We start from the raw sequence: 12,477 nt of genomic DNA, 5'->3' as shown, positions 1-12,477 counted from the left end.
CCAGGCTGTGTAAGGGCTATTTAACCAAGAAGCAGAGTGATGGGGTGCTACGCCAGATGACCTGGCCTCCACAGTCACCAGACCTGAACCCAATCGAGATGGTTTGGGGTAAGCTGGACCGCAGAGTGAAGGCAAAAGGGCCAACAAGTGCTAAGCATCTCTGGGAACTCCTTCAAGACTGTTGGGAGACCATTTCCGGTGACTACCTCTTGAAGCTCATCAAGAGAATGCCAAGAGTGTTCAAAGCAGTAATCAAAGCAAAAGGTGGCTACTTTGAAAAACCTAGAATATAAGACATATTTTCAGTTGTTTCACACTTTTTTGTTAATTATATAATTCCATATGTGTTAATTCATAGTTTTGATGCCTTCAGAGTGAATCTACAATTTTCATAGTCATGAAAATAAAGAAAACTCTTTGAATGAGAAGATGTGTCCAAACTTTTGGTCTGTACTGTAGGTAAAGTGCTTAGTGCCAATACACATGTGGGGACTACATAAAGTAGAGGTAAATAGATTCCAAGGACCGCTGAGCTCCTGCAATTACCGGGCAGGAGATGCTGAAATTTCAGCATCTCCTGCGCGGTCATGCTGTGATCGGTCAGTCAGATTGACTGACCGATCGCAGTGTTTAGGGTGTGGGACCGATGGCATGGGTCCCCACACCTCTTGCCATTCCTGTCAGCTGTCTATGACAGCTGTTGGCACTGAACTGTCACTGCATGTTGACACGCAGTGACAGTTTAAATGCATGACGGGCATACTCCATCATGGTGCGAGAACTTACATCCTGCCATGCCCGTCAATGAACGTTAAGGGGTTAATCAGTTCATTCTTTGTCAGGATCCTTCTGTTGCTTTTTTAAACCAGTGAGCCATGGGTGGATTTGATTTGATCTCATTATTTGGTGGTGGTTTCACAACAGTCTATGTAGTCAAAAATATAATAGTGAATAATAAAACTCCGAAGCTCTTCAACTACCGTATATACTCGTGTATAAGCCAAGATTTTCAGCCCATTTTTTGGGCTGAAAGTCCCCCTCTCGGCTAATACATGGGTCATTTACCTGGGGGTTGGCGAGGGAGGGGGAGCGGGGGTGTCAGAGATCATATTTACCCCTCCTGGTGCGGTCTCTGCAGCCCCATGCTTCTCCCATGGTCTCCCTTCTTGCCTTCAGCGGTCACGTGGTACCGCTCATTAAACTCATGAATATGCCCATATTCATGAATGTAATGAGCAGTATCACATGACTGCTGAAGGCAGGAAGGGAGACCGTGGGAGAAGGGGCTGCAGAGACCACACCAGGATGGGGTAAGTATAGCGATATTCACCTGCCCAGACTCACCGCTGTCTGCTGCATCCTGTGTCAGTGACGTTTAGGCAGCAGGGGGCGCGATGACGTGGTTAGAACATATTGCGCCCTCTGCTGGCTGAACAGTCACTGACACAAGAAGCGGCAGACAGCGGTGAGCCCAGGCAAGAGAGGTGAGTATGGCATTTTTTTTGCAGCAGCATATGGGGGCATAATATATGGAGCATTTTATGGGGGCAGCATATGGGGCATATTCTATGGAGCAGCATATGGGGGCATATTCTATGGGGCAGCATATGGGGGCATAATCTATGGAGCAGCATATGGGGGCATATTCTATGGGGCAGCATATGGGGGCATAGGAGAGGGAGGACTGGGAGCTTGCTTCGCATCCAAATAGATGGGTGCACGAATTTGCTGGTGAGCCCAGCAGATATCCAAAAAAAAGAAGAAAGTTCGCTCGGCACACCAGCATAAATGAAAAAACTTTATTAGGCTAATGTGCCATATTTAAAATGCAGAAAAACACCTGATGCGTTTCTGGTGCACAAAGGCACCCTTAGGCTATGTGCACACGCTGCGGATTCTGCTGCGGTTCCGCAGCGGTTTTGGCCCTGCGGAACTGCAACAGTTCCGCAGACAAGGTACAGTACCATGTAACCCTATGGGTTTTAAAACCGCTGTGCTCACGCTGCGGTTTTTTCCGCGCGGTTTTGCTGCGGTTTATAAACCGCAGCATGTCAATTGCTTCTGCGGATTCCGCTGCGGTTTGGCACCTATTTCATTGTCCAGGTGCCAAACCACAGGGGAAAACCGCTGGCCAAACCGCAGGAAAACCGCAGGTCACTTTACCTGTGGTTTTACCTGCGGTTCCGCGGGGAAAAACCCGCAGGTGAATCCGCAGCGTGTGCACATAGCCTTAGTCATAGGTAAATAAAAACAAGATGCATAGAAAAAAATATACAGGTTACAAACCAATCACAAAGCTTGCAATTAATTACAAAGAGTGGCAACACATGAAAGGAAGAGTGAGCGGTTCCTAGCAACGATACAGATCACTCCAGGATTGAAGTTCCCAAAAAAAGAAAAAAAAAAAAAAGAAATAAATCATACAGTCAAACATATAATTAGTCGATATTAGACAGATCATACATGAATTTTATACAACTGGAGAGTTTAATTATACATAGAAAAAAATTTTTTTCCTACAATAATATAAATGAATATATCTAAAACTAATTAGATTACTCCAAAATGATCTCCAATGGAAAATGGCTTTTCAGCGCAGAAATAAATGGTTCCATGCAAAGGGTGTGAATGAGTGCCTACAAACAATATATGGAATTAGTCAGAATCAGAAGGAATTTTTTACACATCAAAAATAATTTATAGATACGCAGGAATAAGTGGTTCCATGCAAGAGGTGTGAATAAATGCCTATAAACAATATATGGAATTAGTGACAATCAGATGGAGTTTTTTTGCACATGAAATGGCTTTTTCAGTGCAGAAATAAATGATTCCAAGCGAAGAGTGTGAATGAGTGCCTACGAACAATATATAGAATTAGTCACAATCAAAAGGAATTTTTTGCACATGAAAAAAAAAACCTTATAAATACGCAGGAATAAATGGTTCTATGCAAGAGATGTGAATGAGTGCCTACAAACAATATATAAAATTAGTGACAATCAGATGGAGTTTTTAGCACATAAAAAGTAAGTTATAGACACCTAGCAATCAATGGTGGAACTTTTCATGGAATTCATGCCGTTGGAAATTAAGCAGCATATGAAAAAAGAATGCATAATTCCCTTCAAAATCAATAAATGAATATAATAAATACATAATCCCTGGTAATAATATAAATAAATATAACCAATAAAGATAATATAAATATACCTATAATTAAATACTATAAAAAACATTCCGAAGTTACCTCTACTGAAAGTAGATGATAACCATATAAAACCATCATTCTGTGCGGTGGTACTCAAAAAAAAAATTGAACATGAAAATCATATTAAAATTATTACTACTAAAGAATGCTTGATAAACATATGAATGACATTAGGAAGTATAAAATAAATCCTATGCTTTCCTACTATAAAATTATTTTTGCTAGAAAGAACTAATAGGTACATGAATTTCATTAATAAATATAGAACAAATCGTTTCTAAAATTCATACTGTTTGGGGATTTAGTGTCTAGTTTTAATATCCAAAAGGCTTTGCATATATTTAAAAGCTTATTTCTATCACCAACTCATGCAGGAGTTTTAACCTTTTCTAGACCATAGAAGGCAAATGAATCCATATTGCTATGATGAGCATGAAAGAAGTCTTTTACCGCTCCTGAATAGGAAGCGTTTTTTGTTCTATATTTCTATGTTCAGCTATTCTTTTTTTTATTTTGCGTATAGTACAGCCAATATACTGAATCTTGCATTCTGTGCAACAAATGCAACTAGATGTGTATTTCCAGAAGGAAGTACAGATAGTGCTTTGAAATGGTGCCCGGGCTGCCCCTTTAAGAGACACTTGCCTGCTGCCCCTGCAAGACTTTCAACTCAAGATCTGTTTTAACTGTGGGTGCCTCTCAGTGTCCACTTTGGCCTGTGGGGCCCCTCAGGGTCTGATTTGGTGGGTGGGGCCCCTCAGGATCTGATTCGGTGGCCTGGGCTCCTCAGGGCTTGAATTGGTGGACGGGATCCCTCAGGGTCTGATTTTGTGGCCGGGGCCCCTCAGGGTCTGATTTTGTGGGTGGGGCCCCTTAGGGTCTGATTTTGTGGGCGGAGGCCCTCTGGGTCCACTTTGGTGGGTGGGGCCCCTCTGGGTCCGAATTGGAGGCCGAGGTGTCTCAGCCTCCGATTTGGAGGCCGGGGTCCATCAGCCTCCAATTTGGAGCCTGGGGTCCATCAGCTTTCGATTTGGCGCGTCGGCCCTTTAAGACTCATTTTGGTGCGTCGGCCCTTTAAGAATCACTTTGGCGCATCGGCCCTTTAAGAGCCAGTTTGGCGCACTGGGTTTCTAAATCCACTTTGGCGCACATTCTCTCTCAGGGGCATGCGTCATGTGATGAAGCTAGATTTGCATTTGTGCTTTGGGTTTCGCTTTAAGACCTGACATTATCTGGCAGAAACCGTGTCCTGGGGGCATCATGTGATGTTCGTAGGCGTTGGCATAGTAACTGGGTCTGCCGCAAGTGGTCCTCAAATTTGAAATCGCCTCACGACTGCCCCATGTATTCCTATGGCAAAATTTTGCCATTCAAATGCATTGAGACAATGCATTCCAATGACGGGAAAAAAAATTTCAAATGCAAATTGCGCAAAAACTACAAATCCGATCGACACGAAAAATACGTAGCACACCACTCGTCGATGCTGACTTCAAAACGACGCCTCAAAGGAGTCTGTGCGTGTAGCGGTTCGGGACGCATTAATTGCGGAAATCAACGGAATAATAAGAAGAACTAGATGTGTATTTCCTGAAGGAAGTACAGATAGTGCTTTGAAATGGTGCCCGGGCTGCCCCTTTAAGAGAGACTTGCCTGCTGCCCCTGCAAGATTTTCAACTCACGATCCGTTTTAACTGTGGGTGCCACTCGGGGGCCGATTTGTTGGGCGTGGCCACTCGGGGGCAGATTTGGTGTTCAGGGCCACTCGGGGGCCGATTTGGTGGGCGGGGCCAGTCGGGGGCCGATTTGGTAGGCGGGGCCAGTCAGTGGCCGATTTGGTGGGCGGGGCCACTCAGGGGCCGACTTGGTGGGCGGGGCCACTCAGGGGGCCAATTTGGTGGGCGGAGCCACTCGGGGCCGATTTGGTGGGCGGGGCCACTTGGGGGCCGATTTGGTGGGGGGCCACTCGGAAGCCGACTTGGTGGGTGGGGCCACTCGGGGGCCAATTTGGTGGGCGGGGCCACTCAGGGGCCAATTTGGTGGGTGGGGCCACTCGGGCGATTTGGTGGGCGGGGCCAATTTGGTGGGTGGGGACACTCGGGGCCGATTTGGTGTTCGGAGCCCCTCTGGGTCCGATATGTGGGCGGGGCCACTCTGGGTCCGATTTGGTGGGTGGGGCCACTCTGGGTCAGATTTGTTGGGCGGGGCTACTCTGGGTCTGATTTGGTGGGCGGAGCCCCTCAGGGTCCGATTTGGTGGGTGGGGCCACTCTGGGTCTGATTTGGTGGGCGGGGCTACTCTGGGTCTGATTTGGTGGGCGGAGCCCCTCAGGGTCCAATTTGGTGGGCGGGGCCAATCGGGGGCCGATTTGGTGGGTGGGGCCACTCGGGGGCCAATTTGTTGGGCGGGGCCACTCGGGGGCCGATTTGGTGTTTGGAGCCCCTCAGGGTCTGATATGTGGGTGGGGCCACTCTGGGTCCGATTTGGTGGGTGGGGCCACTCTGGGTCCGATTTGGTGGATGAGGCCTCTCTGGGTCTGATTTGTTGGGCGGAGCCCCTCAGGGTCCGATCTGTGGGCGGGGCCACTCTGGGTCCGATTTGGTGGGCGGGGGCCACTCTGGGTCCGATTTGGTGGGCGGTGCCACTCTGGGTCCGATTTTTTTGAGCGGGGCCACGCTGGGTCCGATTTTTCGAGCGGGGCCACGCTGGGTCCGCTTTGGAGGCCGGGGTGGCTCAGCCTCCGATTTGGAGCCTGGGGTCACTCAGCTTTCGATTTGGCGCGCCGGCCCTTTAAGACTCATTTTGGTGCGCCGGACCTTTAAGAATCACTTCGGCGCGTCGGCCCTTTAAGAGCCAGGGTGGCTCACTGGGTTTCTAAATCCACTTTGTCACACATTCTCTCTCAGGGGCATGCATCATTGGATGAAGCTAGATTTGCATTTGTGCTGTGGGTTTCGCTTTAAGAGCTGATATTATGTGGCAGAAACTGTGTCCTGGGGGCGTCATGTGAAGTTCGTAGGCGTTGGCATAGTAACTGGGTGTGCCTGCACATATCAATGAGCTTAACTGCCATTTGAATCGCCTCAGGGCACGTTTTAAGTTTCCCATTGAAAAGCATTGAGACAGTGCTTTCCAATGACGGGAAAAAAAAATTTCAAACGCAAATTGCGCAAAAACTACAAATCCGATTGACGCGAAAAATACTTATCACACCTCTCGTGGACACTGGCTTCGAAACGACACCTCAACGGAGTCTGTGCGTGTAGCGGTTCGGGCCGCATTAATTGCGGAATCAACTGAATAATAATAAGAAGAAAAAGAATAAGTTAGCAGCGTTCGGATTACAATATAGTCCTTTTTTCAAAGCACTATAGCTAGATGTCTATTTCCTAAAGGAAGTACAGATAGTTCTTTGAAACTGTGCCCGGGCTGCCCCTTTGAGAGACTTGCCTGCTGCCCCTGCAAGACTTTCAACTCAGGATCTGTTTTAACTGGGTGCTTCTCAGGGGCCACTTTGGCCTGTGGGGCCCCTCAGGGTCTGATTTGGTGGATGGGGCCCCTCAGGATCCGATTCGGTAGCCTGGGCTCCTCAGGGATTGAATTGGTGGACGGGATCCCTCAGGGTCCGATTTTGTGGCCGGGGCCCCTCAGGGTCCGATTTTGTGGGCGGAGCCCCTCTGGGTCCAATTTGGTGGACCGCAGCCCCTCTGGGTCCGATTTGGTGGGCGAGGCCCCTCAGGTTCCAGTTTGGTGGGCAGGGCCCCTCAGAGTCTGATTTGGTGGGCGGGGCCACTCTGGGTTCAATTTGGTGGGTGGGGCCACTCTGGGTCCAATTTGGTGGGCGGGGTCCCACAGAGTGAGATTTGGTGGGCGGGATCCCTCAGGATCCGATTTTGTGGGTGGGCCTCTTAGGGTCAGAGTTTGTGGGTCAGAGCCCCTCTGGGTCCAATTTGGTGGACGGGGCCCCTCAGGGTCCGGTTTCGTCGGCAGGGCCCCTCAGAGTTTGATTTGGTGGGTGGGGCCACTCTGGGTCCGGTTTGGTGGGCGGAGCCACTCTGGGTCCCATTTGATGGACGGGGCCCCTCAGGGTCCGATTTGGTGGGCGGCGCCACTCTGGGACCGATTTGGTGGGTGGGGCCACACTGGGTCCGTTTTGGTGGGAGGGGGCCCCTCAGGGTCCGATTTGGTGGGTGGGGCCACTCTGGGTGCAATTTGGTGGGCGGGGTCACTCTGGGTGCAATTTGGTGGGCGTGGCCACTCTGGGTGCGATTTGGTGGGCGGGGCCACTCTGGATCCGATTTGGTGGACGGGACCACTTTGGATCCGATTTGGTGGGCGGGGCCTGTTGTGAGTTCATTTTTCCCTTCACCATTGAGGTCTGATGAACTCCCTCCTCTAGTGAAGGAAGGTAGTGAGACTGATTACCAAACACCTGGGCAGCTAGATGATGACTGGGTGGCTGGAATTGAGGACTGGATATAAGGCTGCCGACGCCCTTCTTCCTGGCTGGTGATTTTCCTGCTGGATTCTTTGAGACCAGTCTGATTCCTGCATCTCAAAGCTAAGTTTTTCTGCTCTTCTTTGTACTCTTCAGTTTTGTTTTTGTTTTGCCTTGTTTTTCGGGAGTTCTGCCATCCCCGGCCAGGGGTGAGCTGAATTCCATTTTTGTCTCTGATCTGTTGATATTTTGCTCTGTTTTCAGAATATACCTGAGTGCTGATATAGTCTTTTGAAGCCTAGCGACTTCTGTTATGATGAGTCACCGAAGGAGGAAAAAACAAAATGCCAGCTAAGTCCAGAAAAAACAGAGAGGTTGGCAGCTATCGGATTGCAGACCCCTGAACCTATCCACAACAACTAGCAGTAGCCGTGGGGGTTCCTACGGTGCCCTAGACCCCTCGATCACAGCCGGAGAACTATATAGCCTAAAGACAGAAAGGGGGAAAAACTAAACTGCCCCAGAGCAGACCCCAAAGCAATAGGCAGCCCCCAACATATAATGACGGTGAAGCAAGATGAAAACACCAACACAGATAGAAAGATAGGTTGAGCAAACGATGGGGCCCAAGCTAACTACATAGGACAGGATAGGAAAGCTGCTGTCTGCCATTCGCAAAAACCCTATCAAAATGAGCCAACCGACTGATAGGAAAAACAGGCCCTGAAGTCGCTAGGCTTCAAAAGACTATATCAGCACTCAGGTATATTCTGAAGACAGAGCAAAATATCAACAGATCAGAGACAAAAATGGAATTCAGCTCACCCCCCGGCCGGGGATGGCAGAACTCCCAAAAAACAAGGCAAAACAAAAACAAAACTGAAGAGTACAAAGAAGAGCAGAAAAACTTAGCTTTGAGATGCAGGAATCAGACTGGTCTCAAAGAATCCAGCAGGAAAATCACCAGCCAGGAAGAAGGGCGTCGGCAGCCTTATATCCAGACCTCAATTCCATCCACCCAGTCATCATCTAGCTGCCCAGGTGTTTGGTAATCAGTCTCACTACCTTCACTAGAGGAGGGAGTTCATCAGACCTCAATGGTGAAGGGAAAAATGAACTCACAACAGAGGCCCCTCAGAGTCCGACTTGGTGGGCAGGGCCTCTCTGGGTCTGATTTGGCAGGCGGGGCCACCCTGGCTCCGATTTGGTGGGCGGGGCCACTCTGGGTCTGATTTGGAAGGCGGGGCCACTCTGGGTCCAATTTGGAAGGCGGGGCCACTCTGGGTCCGATTTGGAGGCCAGGGTGGCTCAGCCTCCGATTTGGAGGCTGGGGTGGCTCAGCCTCCAATTTGGAGGCTGGGGTCAATCAGCCTCCGATTTGGAGCCTGGGGTCAGTCGGCTTTCGATTTGGTGTGCCGGCCCTTTAAGAACCACTTAGGCGCGTTGGCCCTTTAAGAGCCAGTTTGGCGCACTGGGCTTCTAAATCCACTTTGGCGCACATTCTCTCTCAGGGGCATATGTCATGTGATGAAGCTAGATTTGCATTTGTGCTTTGGGTTTTGCTTTAAGACCTGATATTATCTGGCAGAAACTCTGTCCTGGCGGGGTCATGTAAAGTTCGTAGGCGTTGGCATAGTAACTGGGTGTGCCTGCACATATCAATGAGCTTTACTGCCACCTCACTGCCCCATGTTTTCCCTATGGCAAAATTTTCTCTTTGAAATGCATTGAGGAAAATGTTTTTTCAAACGCAAATTGCGCAAAAACTACAAATCCAATTGACACGAAAAATCACTCGTCGACGCTGGCTTTGAAACAACGCCTCAACGGAGTCTGTGCGTGGAGCGGTTCGGGCCGCATTCATTGCAGAAATCAACTGAATAATAATAATAACTAGATGTGTGCTTCCTGAAGGAAGTACAGATAGTGCTGAAATGGTGCCCGGACTGCCCTTTTAAGAGAGACTTGCCTGCTGCCCCTGCAAGACTTTCAACTCAGGATCTGTTTTAACTGTGGGGGCCACTCGAGGGCTGATTTGGTGGGCGGAGCCACTCAGTGGCCGATTTGGTGGATGGGGCCACTTGGAGGCCGATTGGGTGGACGGGGCCACTTGGTCGATTTGGTGTTCGGGGCAACTGGGGGCCGATTTGGTGTTCGGGGCAACTGGGGGCCGATTTGGTGTTCGGGGCCACTCAGGGGCCGATTTGGTGGGCGGGGCCACTCAAGGGGCAATTTGGTGGGCGGAGCCACTCGAGTGCCGATTTGGTGGGCGGGGCCATGCTGGGTCCAATTTGGTGGGTGGGGCCCCTCAGGGTCTGATTTGGTGGACGGGGCCACTCTGTGTCCGATTTGGTGGGCGGGGCCACTCGGGGGCCGATTTGGTGCTCAGGGTCACTCAGGGGGCCGATTGGGTGGGCGGGGCCACTCGGGGGCTGATTTGTTGGGTGGGGCCACTCGGGGGCCGATTTGGTGGGTGGGGCCACTCGGGGCCAATTTGGTGGGCGGGGCCACTCTGGGTCAGATTTGGTGGGCGGGGCCACTCTGGGTCAGATTTGGTGGGCGGGGCCACGCTGGGTCAGATTTGGTGGGTGGGGCCACGCTGTGTCAGATTTTTTTAGCGGGGCCGCACTGGGTCTGATTTGGAGGCCAGGGTCGTTCAGCCTCCGATTTGGAGCCTGGGGTCACTCAGCTTTCGATTTGGCGATCCGGTCCTTTAAGACTCATTTTGGTGCGCCGGCCCTTTAAGAATCACTTTGGCGCGTCGGCCCTTAAGAGCCAGGGTGGCTCACTGGGCTTCTAAATCCACTTTGGCGCACATTCTCTCACAGGGGCATGAGTCATGTGATAAAGGTAGATTTGCATCTGTGCTGTGGGTTTCGCTTTAAGAGCTGATATTATGTGGCAGAATCTGTGTCCTGGGGGTGTCATGTGATGCTTGTAGGTGTTGGCATAGTAACTGGGTCTGCCTGTGCATATCAATGAGTTTAACTGCCATTTGAATTGCCTCAGGGCACGTTTTAAGTTTCCCATTGAAAAGCATTGAGACAGTGCATTACAATGACGGGAAAAAAAATTTCTAACGCAAATTGCGCAAAAACTACAAATCCAATCGACACGAAGAATACTTAGCACACCTCTCGTGGACGCTGGCTTCGAAACGACACCTCAACGGAGTCTGTGCGTGTAGCGGTTTGGGCCGCATTAATTGCGGAAATCAACTGAATAATAATAAAACTAGATGTGTATTTCCTGAAGGAAGTACAGATAGTGGTTTGAAATGGTGCCCGGGCTGCCCCTTTAAGAGAGACTTGCCTGCTGCCCCTACAAGACTTTCAACTCAGGATCCGTTTTAACTGTGGGTGCCTCTCAGGGGCCACTTTGGCCTCAGGGCCCGATTTGGTGGGTGAGGCCCCTCAGGATCCGATTCAGTGGCATGGGCTCCTCAGGGTTTGAATTGGTGGCCAGGGTGTCCGATTTTGTGGGTGGGGCCTCTCAGGATCCGATTTTGTGGGTGGGACCCCTCGGTCCGATTTTTTGGCCGGGACCCCTCAGGGTCCGATTTTGTGGTTGGGACCCCTCAGGGTCCAATTTTGTGGGTGGGGCCCCTCAGGGTCCGATTTGTGGCCGGTGCCCCTCAGGGTCCGATTTTGTGGCCGGAGCCCCTCAGGGTCCGATTTTGTGGTTGGCGCCCCTCAGGGTCTGATTTTGTGGTTTGGGACCCTCAGGGTCCGATTTTGTTGCCGGGGCCCCTCAGGGTCCGATTTTGTGGGCGGGGCCTCTCAGGATCCGATTTGGTGGGCGGGGCTTCTCAGGGTCCGATTTGGTGGGCGGGGCTTCTCAGGGTCCGATTTGGTGGGCGGGGCCACTCCCGGTCTGATTTAGTGGGCAGGGCCACTCAGGGTGCGATTTGGTGGGTGGGGCCACTCTGAATCTGATTTGGTTGGCGGGGCCCCTAAGGGTCCTATTTGGTGGGCTGTGCCACTCTGGGTCCGTTTTGGTGGGCGGGGCCACTCTGGGTCCGATTTTTTGAGCGGGGCCACGCTGGGTCCCATTTGGAGGCCAGGGTGGCTCAGCCTCCGATTTGGAGCCTGGGGTCACTGAGCTTTCGATTTGGTGCTTTAAGACTCGTTTCGATGCGCCGCCCCTTTAAGAATCACTTTGGCGCGTCGGCCTTTTAAGAGCCAGTTTGGCTCAATGGGCTTTTAAATTCACTTTGGCGCACATTCTCTCTCAGGGGCATGCGTCATGTGATGAAGCTAGATTTGCATTTGTGCTGTGGGTTTCGCTTTAAGAGCTGATATTATGTGGCAGAATCTGTGTCCTGGAGAGGTCATGTGCCGTTCGTAGGCGTTGGCATAGTAACTGGGTCTGCCTGCGCATATCAATGAGCTTAACTGCCATTTGAATCGCCTCAGGGCATGTTTTAGCTATGGCAAAATTTCCCCATTCAAATGCATTGAGACAATACATTCCAATGACGGGAAAAAAAATTTCTAACTCAAATTGCGCAAAAACTACAAATCCGATCGACACGAAAAATACTTAGCACACCACTCGTGGACGCTAGCTTCGAAACGACACCTCAACGGAGTCTGTGCGTGTAGCGGTTCTGGCCGCATTAATTGCGGAAATCAACTGAATAATAATAATAAGAAAAACTAGATGTGTATTTCCTGAAGGAAGTACAGATAGTGGTTTGAAATGGTGCCCGGGCTGCCCCTTTAAGAGAGACTTGCCTGCTGCCCCTGCAAGACTTTCAACTCAGGATCCGTTTTAACTGTGAGTGCCTCTCAGGGGCCAGTTTGGCCTCAGGGTCTGATTTGGTGGG

The sequence above is a fragment of the Dendrobates tinctorius genome, unplaced genomic scaffold (genome assembly GCF_039654945.1).
Source record: "Dendrobates tinctorius isolate UK_male_01 unplaced genomic scaffold, ASM3965494v1 ptg000129l, whole genome shotgun sequence".
NCBI classification, from domain to species: domain Eukaryota; kingdom Metazoa; phylum Chordata; class Amphibia; order Anura; family Dendrobatidae; genus Dendrobates; species Dendrobates tinctorius.
This window is presented reverse-complemented; position numbering follows the sequence as displayed.